This window comes from Phaethon aethereus (assembly GCF_964289735.1).
Source record: "Phaethon aethereus genome assembly, chromosome: 3".
NCBI lineage: Eukaryota > Metazoa > Chordata > Aves > Phaethontiformes > Phaethontidae > Phaethon > Phaethon aethereus.
The window spans coordinates 83,175,715-83,188,855 of record NC_138576.1 but is presented as its reverse complement, the minus strand read 5'-3'; positions in this window follow the sequence as shown (position 1 = coordinate 83,188,855).

Genomic DNA, 13,141 nt, shown 5'->3' with positions numbered 1-13,141 from the left:
CTGCTCCCCACCTCACAGCAGTGAGTGAGTGCTGCTGAAATGATCAGCTCTGAAAGAAAGAGCCGTGCTTCCGACCATCACCGCTGGGCTGGCGTCGGCCTCCAGATGATGGGGACAGAAGCCGTTCCTACGGCTTCGGGATGGCTTTTCCAGCATAGGAACCCGCGTGCCTCACCTCACGTGCAAACCTGGCACCTGCCTGTCATGGGGCCCAGTGCCATCCTGAATCTAACACCAGCCTGTACAACGAGATGGACCTCAGTTTCCCAAGCAGTAAACTGATGGGTAATAATAAATGTATGGTGGAAAATAATTTAATGCTTGAAAAAGCTCGACAGATTTTGCAATGAAAGGCCTAAGGAACAAGCTCAGCTCTAGTGCATATTCCTGAATATGATTTTAAGCACCAGAAATTAGTGGCAGCTCAGTGTCGACTCTTGGCTGATTTCAGTGTCAGTTTGTGAAATCTGTGCAACCTAATCTCATTGTTCCTCCCCCTGGAAGCGGTGGGTCTTCAACACAGATTAACCCCGTCCCAACGTAAACTCCATGTACGGACACCAGTGGCACAACCCTGTGCTTTGAGATCGTCCACTGAAGATTGCCACAGCCATCCTCCTTTTTTCTGAAGCACCTCCAGCACCAGCTCAGAAAAACCTGTGTGTTAAAAAAGCTCTTCCCCAGCCCACCTAGAGAAGCAGCCCCAAAGGACCTGCCGGCTCCAGCTGGGGACGAGGAGTGGAGGAGGATGCCACAATGGAGCAGGGAGCAGGAGGAAGGCCATGCAGGGAGCTCCCCAAGAGGGCGTTTCCCTGCCCTCAGCGGTCGGTGTGCAGGAGTCCCAGCCTCTCGATGGGGCAGTGCTGCGCCCTGCCAAGGTTTGGTCCCAAATAAAGCCAGTGGCATCAAGGGCTTGGCTCTGAACAGGGACCGGGCTCAGCTGCTTGAGCTGAGCTTCTAAACTGCTTCCAAAGTTGCACAGGGCCAGCAGAAAGAAACCGGGAAATGGTGGTTGGGAAGGCGAAGGCAGGCTTGGGAGCTGCGAGCAAGAGGCTGGGGGCAGGCTGGCGCCTCCCCCTTCCCTCCCCTTTGGCACTTTGGGAAGCACTCTTGTTTGGAGGATGAGTAGTCAGGCCCCATCCTCCCTGCCTCTCGCCCAGCAGCCGCCACCTTCGCTGCCTCTTTATGTCAGGGTAGGGGGACCTCGTGGGCAGCCTTCCTACGGGGAGCGCGATGGCAGCGTGCAGTCCGGACTTGGGGAACGGCACCCCTAATATGGTCTCAGCCACGCTGACTGGCTGGGGGCTCCCAGGGGAGGAATGGAGCCCCTTATAAAAGCACCCAGGTCCTCCCACGAAGGCAAACTTCCCTGGGCTTTAGCAGAGCTAGAGTGAGGCTTGCTCGATATGGAAATTTCATCCGCCTTTTGGAGATTATCCAGGCTTTCTTGGGTTTCACGCGGCGCGAGGCAGTGGCCTGGGCTGTGCGTGACCTGGTGGATGCCAGCAGAGAAAGCCCCTTTCCGAGCAGCGCGCGGCTCCTGCCGGCGTCGCTCTGCGGAGGAAACCTGCTGGCACCGCCCTGCCGCGGGCAGCCTGCCCCGCTCCCCGCTCCCGGCACCGCAGCGGCAGCGCACACCTCAAAGGGTGCAGACCAGTGTAACCGCGCCAGCCCCCATCTCGCTGCTCCCCTCCACGGCGGGTCCCCCAGCAGCTCTGCTTTGGTTTTCCTTCTACACCTGCCCAAGTGCCTGTTTGTGTGCTTACGCCGACCACCTCATACCCCACCCACATCCCCAGCAGCCTGCATGGCACCAGGAGCCGTGCCTGGGAACCACCCTGCCCTGCCGTGCCCAACGGGGCTGGACCCAACTTGTGCCAGTGCGCCCAGCACGCGCCGTTCCTCCCCTGCCTGGCTGGTGGTGGGGAGGTGGCCGCAGCAGGGGAGCCAACCCCGGCAGCCCCAATGGGGCCAGGGAGGGTGCTGGGCCAGGGGTGGGTCACGCGTGGGCTGGGGTGACTGGTGCACCCAGGTCCAGCCCCAGCTGTTCCCTAGGGCGCGTACATGGCGGACACTTGGAGGGCTGCGTGTGCCAGGTACCTGCTGGGATGTCCACCCCAAAAGTAGCGCCACCACCCTACGCGGACAACACGAAGAAGTGGCAGAAAGGACAGCGTCTAACAAGTCTTCCCTGCCCCGGCACATCCAAAAAAAAAAAAAAAAAAAAAAAGAAAGAAAAAAGATGAAGGAGGAAAACGTTTCGCTCATTTAGAGAGCGAGTCCCTGCCTGGCTCAGAAATATAAACTCGCTAGCTGCTGACTGCGTGTCGGGGCGGCCACCACCGCGGCAGCAGCCGAGGGCACCACAAACGTGCCGGCAATCATGCTGCTGTTCCCCGTTTAGAACAGGGCCGTTCGCCCCACAGAAACAGTGCTTCGAAGGGGAGCTAGCCCGGGCAGCTGCGGCTTTTTAAAAAAAAAAAAAAGGGCCTTGAACAAAATGTCACCACCATGAAGGCATATTCTCAGGTCTTACGGAGGAGTGTCAGGATGGAAGCGGACAAAAAGCATCACACACCTTTAAATGGACATAAAATGTGCCATCGGCGGGGTGGGATCTATTTTTAACCCTTTGGAGTCGGCGGATGTGCAAGCTCTGCTGCGTGCAGGTCTCCTCAGCTAGCGGGAGGCGTGCAGCAGCCATTTGGCTATCGGCCTGGGAAGTGCCGGTGTCGTCAGGGTTCACTGAGCCTCCAGCGAGGAGGGGGACTGAAGTCTTCCCTTCCCCTTCCTTTGGCTCGGTAGCAGCCCCAGCTAGCAGCCTGAGCACACGCGTACGTGCTAAGCGCTACCGACCGGAGACCGGCTTTGCACTTGTCTTTTTGGAAAGGGCCACGCTGGGTCCGGGCTTCTAACCTCGGCGTCCCGCCTGGCCCTGCCCGTGGGAGGGAGCTGGCCGCAGCATGGCCGCAAGGCAAGGCGAAGCAAGACATGGTGCCCGCCGACGGCCCGGCGGTAGCCACTGGCGGCAGGACAGTGCCACGGCGGAGGCTCAGCCCCTCGGTCGGCACCACCGCGAAGGCGGCGGGGCTGGAGGCCAACCATCCTGGCCTGCGGCCTGGCGTTGCCCTGCGCCCCGCTGCCCCTTCTGCACGGGCAGCAGGCGACATGCACCCGCCGACCCGCGCCTCCTCCATTTCTGTAATTGAACCACCAGCCTGCCTTGCTGCGGTTTAGTTACAGAAATGGGGCATCCAGCATTTTGTAGAATCTGCCATCGTGTCTCAAGGGCTTCCTCATTGCTTCCTGGGAGAACACCTAGCTGTTCAGCAAAGCACAGTACCGATTTAAAATACAGGAAAGCAAACACTAGAGCCATTTCCCCAGGTCTCTCCAGATGAAAATGTTAACATTTGTCTCCAGACGCCTGTTTGTCCCCTCTAGTGCTCTCCATCCTAAAATACTCTAGCAAAGCAGCCTCCCCACAAGGACACTCACCAAAAAGGCCAGTCGCTCTCCAACGGCAGCTACGGACTCTGCGGCATCCTTACGAAAAGGATACCTCAAAACTGCCACTGCGTGGCTTGGCACCATGGTTTTGGTTCTCAGAGACCGGGGAGCGAACACAAGCCGTGCCCAGAGGGAAAAGCCCCAGACTGAAACACTGCATCCCCTTCGGGCACCAGAAATTATCTTGAGAATGGTTTTGACAAATGGATGCCCTTGAAAAAAACCTGCGCACCACTTGTGAGCAGCTCCCCTGGAGAGCGCTGACATCTGTGTATACTGTTTATAATGAATTATCTACTCGGCACGGGGAACCTGCTGGCTCTGTAGAGTTGTGCTAGCCTGACTTTCATCTCCCCAGCTTGCTGGTATGAATCCAGCCCGAGCTGCCCGTGAACCGGACCCCTCCGTGCACCACCCGCCGTGGTGCCCTGAGCCCGCAGCGGCACCGAGGGGGGGAAGGCAGCTGGACCCCCTTGTCCCTGCTGCCCCAAGCAAAACAAACCGTTGGTGCCCAGAAACACCGCTGCAAGTGGCAGTCGGGCTGCACGTGGAGAATTACATCCCCTCCGAGGTGGCCACGGGCTGTTTTCGGAGCAGCGAAGGAGCTGGCTGTGCAGCTTGCCGGCTCCTGCTCCAGCACCGACACTCGCCCGCCACCCCGGCGAGAAAGAAGTGACTCCTGCTGCACCCGCTGCTTGCCCTGGGTTGGGGGTGAGGGGCAACATGAGGAAATGCAGGGGATGCAGAACTAAAAAAGCTGCACTGAGCTGAGCTCGCCGGAGAAGCTCAGTACCGGCAAGCTACGTGCTCGCTGAGAGGAAACACAAGTGTTACCCATGAGCAAACCTGAACTATGCATTTTGCTAGCAGCAGCTGACGAGGGGGTGGCTTTACTCCTGGGAGAGGAGGCCGGGCGTTTGGGACCCTGAGTTGTGCTCCTGGTGCTCCCACAGCTGTGTGGGCATCCCTGCTGTTCCCACGCTCCCGCTCCCCTACCCATGCAAGGGCGGAGCAGTGTCTTTCTCTGGCTGTGAAATACTAATTTATTTGTAGTCGTACCGCTGTCTGAATAGCCCTCGGTGACCGCTTCGGTACACTGTCCCCATGGTACTCAGACCGACTGCCTGCCCCGAGACCTCTGCGGAGGAAGATGCTCAGCAAAGCTGAATGAACACTATGGCAGCCCGGCCTTGCTAAACTGGGCAGGAAAGAAATGGCCTTCCTGTGAAGTCCTTCAGAGTCAAACAATGTCCACCAGAAAGCGGCTGGCTCCAGGAGGCACACAGGGAGAGGCAAGCAGGAATAAAACCACTAGCTTCAGTCATTAAAGTCTCAGAAACAGGCAACTCTGCAACCCCACCTATCTGCTTTCCAAGGAAGATTATGATTATGAACATGCTGGACTTGCCTACTTCAATATTTATAATTTTACAGCTACCCTCTAAGGCTCCAAGGAAGACAGAGAAGTCCAGGAGGCTCTCCTTTCCTCCAGAAATCACCCTCCATCCCTCCCCTATCAAACCTCTCCGGGGAGAGGAACAAGGCCACTCCAACCCAAGATTCTCCCTGAACATTGCTGGGGAATAAGTCTGGCCAAGAGGTACAAGTAGAAAGAGTCTTCATTAAATATGCCAAACAATGAGCAATTTCATTTTCCAAGAGATGGCAGCTGTCCCAACACAGGGCTCCGTGGCCAGCTGAGGCAGAGGGGCACCATGCCTGGCTACTTCAACGTCACCAGAGAACGAAATAGAAAGACCTCATCTGATCTGGTTTCCTGAGGAGGGCTTTTGGTTACCTGTTTTTTTGGACAGTCATTCTAGATGCTTTTCCCTTCCCATTGAGTCTAAATACCTACTTAACGTGTAGGGAACTTTGTGTACGTCTGTGTGTGCTACCAAACTGTGTTTTATTAAAGATCTTTGGGGCTCCAGGCTGCTTCTGAAGCATGCTGACTGCACCACCCTTCCTTCTGCGAAGGCAGACATGACCCTCAGGTCCCAGGGTGGCTCTGAAGAAGAGAACATACGTGTGTCCCACGTTCAGCCCTGATCTGTCGTTTGCCCGGTCATTTGTAGACGACCACCATGGAAAAATGACTGACAGGGGAAAAGATGATTATGCATTCATCCAAATCACCCTTTAAAAACTCTTTGCATGTCTTTGTCCCTCTTTGCCTGTTGCCTGTGGAGAGGAGGTGGGCAAAACAGGTGAGGAGTCTTCCTTCTGCGTTTAGTGGCACTGCTGCTGTGCTCCCCAGTACCATTCCCACTGCGTACCTCCTGCACCTTTGCCTCATCACCCCTGCTCTCCGCCAGCCTGACGGGAGACGTGCACCTTCTGCGTGAGCCACGGATTTGGATTGAGGAAAACCCCAAACAGGAAGGGTCCAGCTGGGTCCTTGCTGGGGGCGAGGGGCCCGTCTCTGCCCCACAGAAGGCAGTGGCAGGCAGGGCACAGGGAGCCTTTTCCTCCCTGTTGCAGGGAGCAACACAGATGGTGCCAGAAGACCCCATGCCAGAGGTGGACGCTGACACAGTGTCCGGGAGAGCGTCTGCAGCCCGGCCTCTGGTAACACGCTCTGTCCCCGACTCCAGCTGGAGTCCGGGGAGGAGGACGCAGCTCTAGAGATGCGGCCGCATCCCCTCCTGCGCCTCTAAGCCCTGTCGGCACCGAGGCACCCCATAGCTGGCAGCCAGCCGGCGGGCAGCGACCCAGAAAGAGCCCTCGCGTGCGGCAGGGCCCTGGGCAGATGCCGACGGGGACCCCGGCCGAGACTCCGCTCCTCTCCACTAGCAGGGGTGGGGATGAGCTCCGGCAGCTCCACGCCCTCCCTCCAGGCTCCATGCACGGGGAGCGAACCACCGTCTTGACCGCAGTTGGGTTTGTGGACATGCTTCCCTGGGATAACCTCACCCTGCTCTTCCCCTCATCCTAAAACACAGCCAGGGGCTCGGCTCAGACAGACCCTCGCTCTGCTCTTCTTTCCCCACCTTGTGCCCAGCAGGCTGAAGGCGACAGCCCCTGCCTCCCGGACTTTTTCACAGTGGAAAAGCCGAAGAGCGCATTAGCTCTGCTCTTCAGGAGGCGGCAGGCAGGCGGAGATCTGCCATGCCCTTTCTGACTTCCCTTACTCTTCTAAATTATTCCCTGCGTCCCATAATACGCCACCAGAATCCCTTCCGCAATTTGGAAGGCTTATTTAGCAAGTCAGATATAGCAAGGCATGACTTTATAAATAGAGAGGGGCATGGTTGGGGACTGTGCAACGTGACTCACAAGTCAAATTGCCAGTGAAGAACTTATCAGACATTTGCTTTAAATATTCATTTAGCAATACCAAACCCTGCTCACGGTTACACGTACCATATAAAAACACCGTTCCCATATGCAATCAGTATATTTATGGTAATTTCTCCAAAACTACTCAGAAGCCACTTACCATCTTGCTGGTCAGAGATAAACGAGGGTTGGAAAGGAAAACACCTCCTTGGAGCTTGAGCTTTGCTTCCAGCTCTGCAACTCAGCGCTCTTTCCCAGCGCAAAACCGATGGGACGATGGTTATGTCATAAAACATTTCCTCCTTAAATGTTGGGTTTTTTTGCACCCATGTATCTTATTTGCCAAAGCTACTATTCCTGTGGTCCAGACTTGTGGACGCATGGTCCAGACTTGTGTCTTACTGCTTTTCAGTTTTCTTCTAGACCCTTATTTGCTCAACTGGTCCTTAATTCAGACTGATTTTTCTACAGAAAATGGAGAAAAACAGATGTGAATTATGAAATCGGCAACAAAATCTCTACAGAACAGGCAATAGATTAAATGCATACACCTTACACATTTCAGAAAGAGAATATTTTTTTAATCTTTTTCTTCCAGCTGATCACTTCATGGCCTGCCAGATTCTGGACTTACAGCAATAAAATTAATTATTCCCTCTTCCTCCCTTCTGCTTCCTCATGTGATTGCTTTTATTGCTATGGCTTTGTTTCCTCATCTGGGACCTGGCCATGCAAGCACTTAGACATTAACCAAATCCATTGTCCTCTCCGCAGCTTCAGTAAGGATTACGTGCATGAATCAGCTCCAGCACGTTTGCAAATTGTTAAATCCAGGGTTTGTCCAACCTGGCAGAGGGTGTCTGAGACTGAATAAATGGGCTGAAACTTCACTGCAATGCTGGAATAGGCCAAACCTAACCTGCACAAATGATAAAAATTAATACTGAGTGTAATGTCAATACAGGACACCTGGGGGCCTTCTCCATCATTCCCGGGCTGCAGATCATCCCAAATGCCTTCTCCTTACGTGGCCCTGCCTCCGTGTCCACAGCTCCCAGTGTTTGGCCTGTCCTTGCTCGGACCCCCATGCCCAGGCACGAGCCTTCCCCACGCCATCTGCTGACCTTGCAATATTTTCCATGTTATTCTTTGCTCTCCCCTTTTTATTTTTAAACAATGATGCACGCTCAGCAGGTGCGCTCCCTGGGCCGCCCGCAGTCCTGCTCAGCCTTTGTCGTGGGAAGCTGCAGCCCATGAAGAAGCCAAGCCAGTTTGGGCAGAGCTACACCTGGTTTCTGGATCCTGGTCAAGGTGTGACAGGAGCTACGTCAAGTTGCTTCTCCATGCAGGAACATGTGCAGTAGGCACTAACCAAAAATAAAGCAAGGTGTCAGCAGAAGTTAAACACCTCAAGGATTAAATGACACCCTTTTTAACTTGGACTTTGGATTTTATCACCAAGTTCCACTTAATGCCATATTTTGCTGTCTAAGCAGATCAGTCTTCTTTATTAACCTGTCTGGCATTTAACCCTTCACATGTGAACGGGGGGATCAAAACCCCTCGACCATACGGTCTCGGCCAGGATGGGCTGGCTTCAGTGGGCTGACAAAAATTAAGGGAAGAGGGAGTAAATCTTAGAGCAGCAAGTCTAAAATCAATTGCCATGTTTTCCCTAAAACACTTATCCCAAGACAGATTTCTCGTGTTCTCCCTGAGTTGACTGGATTGAATACTGTAATCCTCCTAAATTTGCCACTTTTATTAGGTTTGATGAACAATCTTATTGCACAGGGCTCTCGCAGGCCAAGTATAGAGGCATCACACCCAGAGCAAGGACAGGAACTGCTGGTGTTTCGGGCTGCTGGTGTGAACAGCTCAGGAGGAAGAGTGCGGTCTAGGCTCTCAGCAAGGCAATAGACTTTCTGGAAGGACAGCCAGAGGGTGGCTACTGCAGCCTCCAGCTTGTGGCCACCCTTGGAAAACTTTCAGATTTCAAAACTTTGTCTGTGCCAGAAAACTGGGCTGCATGACTTTCAGAGCTAAATTTAGGATCGCAAGTATTTCACATTCCCCAAACACCTTCTATGACAATATCTCAAAACCCTTCATGGACATTAGCTGTTCCTCATTACCTTCGTTTGAGTTGAAAAACAGAAAAGCCACTTTACTGGCAACAAGTGGAGCCACGAGTGTTGACTTGCTCACGGTCACAGAGGAAAAAAACCATGATGAGCTTGGTATGGGAATGAAGAAAAGGGAAAGAAAACCAACCTCCAATGTAAACTGCTGGGTTCCTGCAAAAGCATGGAAACATGGCATATCACCTGCAGCAGTGCTGCTGGTATTTGGTAGGAGCAACACCATCACTACTTCAAAATTATTGGGGTTAGGGAGCTCTGGTAGGTCTCTGTTGGGTTTTTTGGTGGGGTAAGGATTTCCAGGAGAAAAAGTCCTTATGGAGGAAATATCCCGTTGTACAGCTTTTTGAAAAGCACCTCAATCCCAACACAACCACTCCAGATAACTCGTGGCAAGAAAGCGAATGGCCTCAGCACCTGGGCCGCGCTTCATTTTCAGCATGGGTGCAGCGCGGAGCACGCAGAGCTCCCCGCGGCGCCCTTCGGCTGTACTCCACAGGCCCAGTGACAGCACTGCCCAGCGCCCACAAACTCAACCCAGCTGAGACCCTCACGCCTCTGTTATTTTAACCATTCTTTGCGATTACAGTTGCTAAAGGGAATTAAAAAAAACTTACAGAAGCAGATACAGTTGCCCTGAGAAACCTTGTTGGCTTCTTTTAGCTTGACCTGCTTCAGGCCTCCTCCCGCTTGCATGGGCCCCGTCCCTCCCTCTGCAGACAGCCAGCTCCCCGCAGCTACCGGCGGGTTTGGGAAGGGCAGGGCCGTCCTGTCGTCACCTGCTCCCCCAGCAGGGCTAGCAGTGCCCTGGGTCTCCCACCGCGCTGGCGACCGGCCCTTCTGCCGCTCTCTGGGTGTCCCCTTCCCGGCGCCGCCTGAGCCGCCGCCAGCCCCGGCGACCTAAGCTCAGCACGGGCCGCTGTTAGTGGCAATGTAAACTCATTTCATTTTGCACTCAAGTAGATTAGGTGATGTCTGCGCCTGAGGGACCAGCAGGCGTGAGACGAAGGGGCACTACCCCCTGCAGCCCCCGCGGCGCTGCCTGGGGGAGCACCCTTCTCCCGGCCTGCCTGTGCCCGCACCAGGGCAGCTCTTCCCCTGGGAAAAGGCCAGAGCTGCAGCCATACGGAGGTCCCTTTACACTCAGGTACCCGAAGCCCTGCCGGCAATGCTCCTGCTTTGGTGAGAGAGGACAACTTAACCAGAAGGGGTACGAGGCATGACCTCCTTTTGCAAACACAGCTCAGGTCCTCACGCCTCTGCAAGCCAGGGTCAAGGGCTGCTGCCTGCTGCCACTGGCTCTAGGCTGCTCACCTCTAAGCACATGTGAGAGCCCTTTTACAAGACAGTCCTCCCCCTTTTCCCTCCAGCAGCTAGATTCCTCGGCTTCAAAGCCTTGGTTTCCCTGGAAGGGAGAGAAGCTGCTGGAAGCCGAGCAGTGAGGGCACAGGGGGGCAGGGAGAGTATGTTTGGAGGGTGTTACGGGTGGGAGGGATGTGCCAAGGAAGAAAGCTGCTTCCAGGGATCTATATATACGCAGCTCCCCGAGGTGGGGTTACGGAGAGGCTCATTCCCGGGCTGCCTGCGGCACTCCCCGAACAGCGGGGCCAGAGCTGTCCCCGAGCCACACGCTTTAGTTTCAGAGCACGGCCTTGAGCAGCCGAGGCAAGACGGCGCTTGGCTGTGCTCCCCGCAAGCAGAAGAGGATAAGCTGCCCGGGGTCGCGGCGGTGCTGGGGGTTGGTGCGCTGCTGGCCCCAGTCCTGCACCAGGCAGCGTAGTTTCAAGGCGGACAGGGTGCCCTGGGGCGGGGAAGAAGGAGACCCCGGGCAATAAAACATTTCTCCATCATCTGCTCAACTCCATCACACACAGCACGCATCCCCGGTGGGAGCCAGCAATGCTCCCGGCTTTCCCCCTTAGCAGTCAGAAACTGCTTTAGCTTTTGGGTCCTGAGCAAATGAAAACCAGAGCCTTTGCCAGCTGCAGTTACAACTCATTCCCCAGGCTTCAAGGCGGACCCTTTCGGTCCCCTCAAATGCTGTTCTGCCCCTGAGGGACTGAAGAGGATCCTCAAAGCTGCCGGCAACTCCCAGAAAAGAGCATGAGGCTGGGGGATGCTCCAAATGGCCCTGCCGCCAAACCTGCCCACCCTGAGTGGCAGCCGTCCCACGTGGGAGCCCTCCACGCCAGCACAGCCTGCGGTTGTCCATCAGTTGATCAATAGGTTGCAGTCACCCTCGTGTGCTCCTTCCTCAAGCCCCAGGTGATGCACCACGGAAGTCTATACATCTGAATAGCTCTTTTAATTAATTTTTAAAGGAAAACGCCTGTTTGGTTCAAAAAGAGAAAGAAAGCAAAAAAAGAGGGAAAGAGAGAAGGGAAAGAGAGAAGGGAAAGAGAGGAGGGAGGGAGGGAGGGAGGGAGGAAGGAAGGAAGGAAGGAAAGGAAGGAAAGGAAGGAAAGGAAGGAAGGAAAGGAAGGAAGGAAAGGAAGGAAGGAAAGGAAGGAAGGAAAGGAAGGAAGGAAAGGAAGGAAGGAAAGGAAGGAAGGAAGGAAGGAAGGAAGGAAGGAAGGAAGGAAGGAAGGAAGGAAGGAAGGAAGGAAGGAAGGAAGGAAGGAAGGAAGGAAGGAAGGAAGGAAGGAAGGAAGGAAGGAAGGAAGGAAGGAAGGAAGGAAGGAAGGAAGGAAGGAAGGAAGGAAGGAAGGAAGGAAGGAAGGAAGGAAGGAAGGAAGGAAGGAAAGGAAGGAAAGGAAGGAAAGGAAAGGAAGGAAAGGAAAGGAAGGAAGGAAAGGAAGGAAAGGAAGGAAAGGAAGGAAAGGAAGGAAAGGAAGGGAAGGAAGGGAAGGAAGGGAAGGAAGGAAAGGAAGGAAAGGAAGGGAAGGAAGGGAAGGAAGGGAAGGAAGGGAAGGAAGGAAGGAAGGAAGGAAGGAAGGAAGGAAACCCTAACAGGCAATGTTCCATTTGATTAAATTTTTCTGTGGATTAATGAAATAGAAACAGCAAAAATTTTTCCTGTTAAATAAAAGCATTTGAAGTTTTGACCAACCGTGCTTTGAAGGGCTTCGTTTTAATGCTTCACTTTCAAAAATAAAGATCGCCACAGAATTTGTTGCTTAGGAGTTTCCTGTGAAAAATAATGGTAATTTTCAAGTGGCTTCTATTTTGTCCTTTTATTAAATCTTCTTGAATAAATATTATTGGCCAAATGCCCATGGGAGATTCACAGTCAGCTGAGTACACAGTGGAGCTGCACTGGTGTCGGCGCTGAGGGGGTGTTCAGGTCCTCTCAGCAAAGCCAATCCTAATGAATGCTAACGGGCAAAGCGCTTTTTGTTTCTGCATTTTGGAGCCCCAGGGGAGAAGTGTGTTGGGCTGCCAGTTCCCCTTCCCAAACGGCAGACAGAGCCATGACATTTTGTGGGACGTAGCCCATCCTGGGCCACATTCTACTCTCTATGCAATGCAGATTGTGGCTCTGCAGAGGGATCTGGACAGGCTGGATCGATGGGCAGAGGCCAACTGTATGAAGTTTAATAAGGCCAAGTGCCGGGTCCTGCACTTGGGTCACAACAACCCCATGCAACGCTACAGGCTTGGGGAGGAGTGGCTGGAGAGCAGCCCGGCGGAAAGGGACCTGGGGGTGCTGGTTGACAGCCGGCTGAATATGAGCCGGCAGTGTGCCCAGGTGGCCAAGAAGGCCAACAGCGTCCTGGCCTGTATCAGAACTAGTGTGACCAGCAGGAGTAGGGAAGTGATTGTGCCCCTGTACTGGGCACTGGTGAGGCCACACCTTGAATACTGTGTTCAGTTTTGGGCCCCTCACTACAAGAAGGATGTTGAGGTGCTGGAGCATGTCCAGAGAAGGGCAACAAAGCTGGTGAGGGGTCTGGGGCACAAGTCTTATGAGGAGCGGCTGAGGGAACTGGGGTTTTTTAGTCTGGAGAAGAGGAGGCTGAGGGGAGACCTCATCACTCTCTAGAACTACCTGAAAGGGGGTTCTGGCGACGAGGGCGCTGGTCTCTTCTCCCAGGTAACCAGCAATAGGATGAGAGGAAATGGCCTCAAGTTGTGCCAGGGGAGGTTTAGATTGGATATTAGGAAAAATGTCTTCACTGAGAGGGTGGTCAAGCATTGGAACAGGCTGCCCAGGGAGGTGGTGGAGTCGCCATCTCTGGAAGTGTTCAAAAAACGTGTAGATGTGGCGC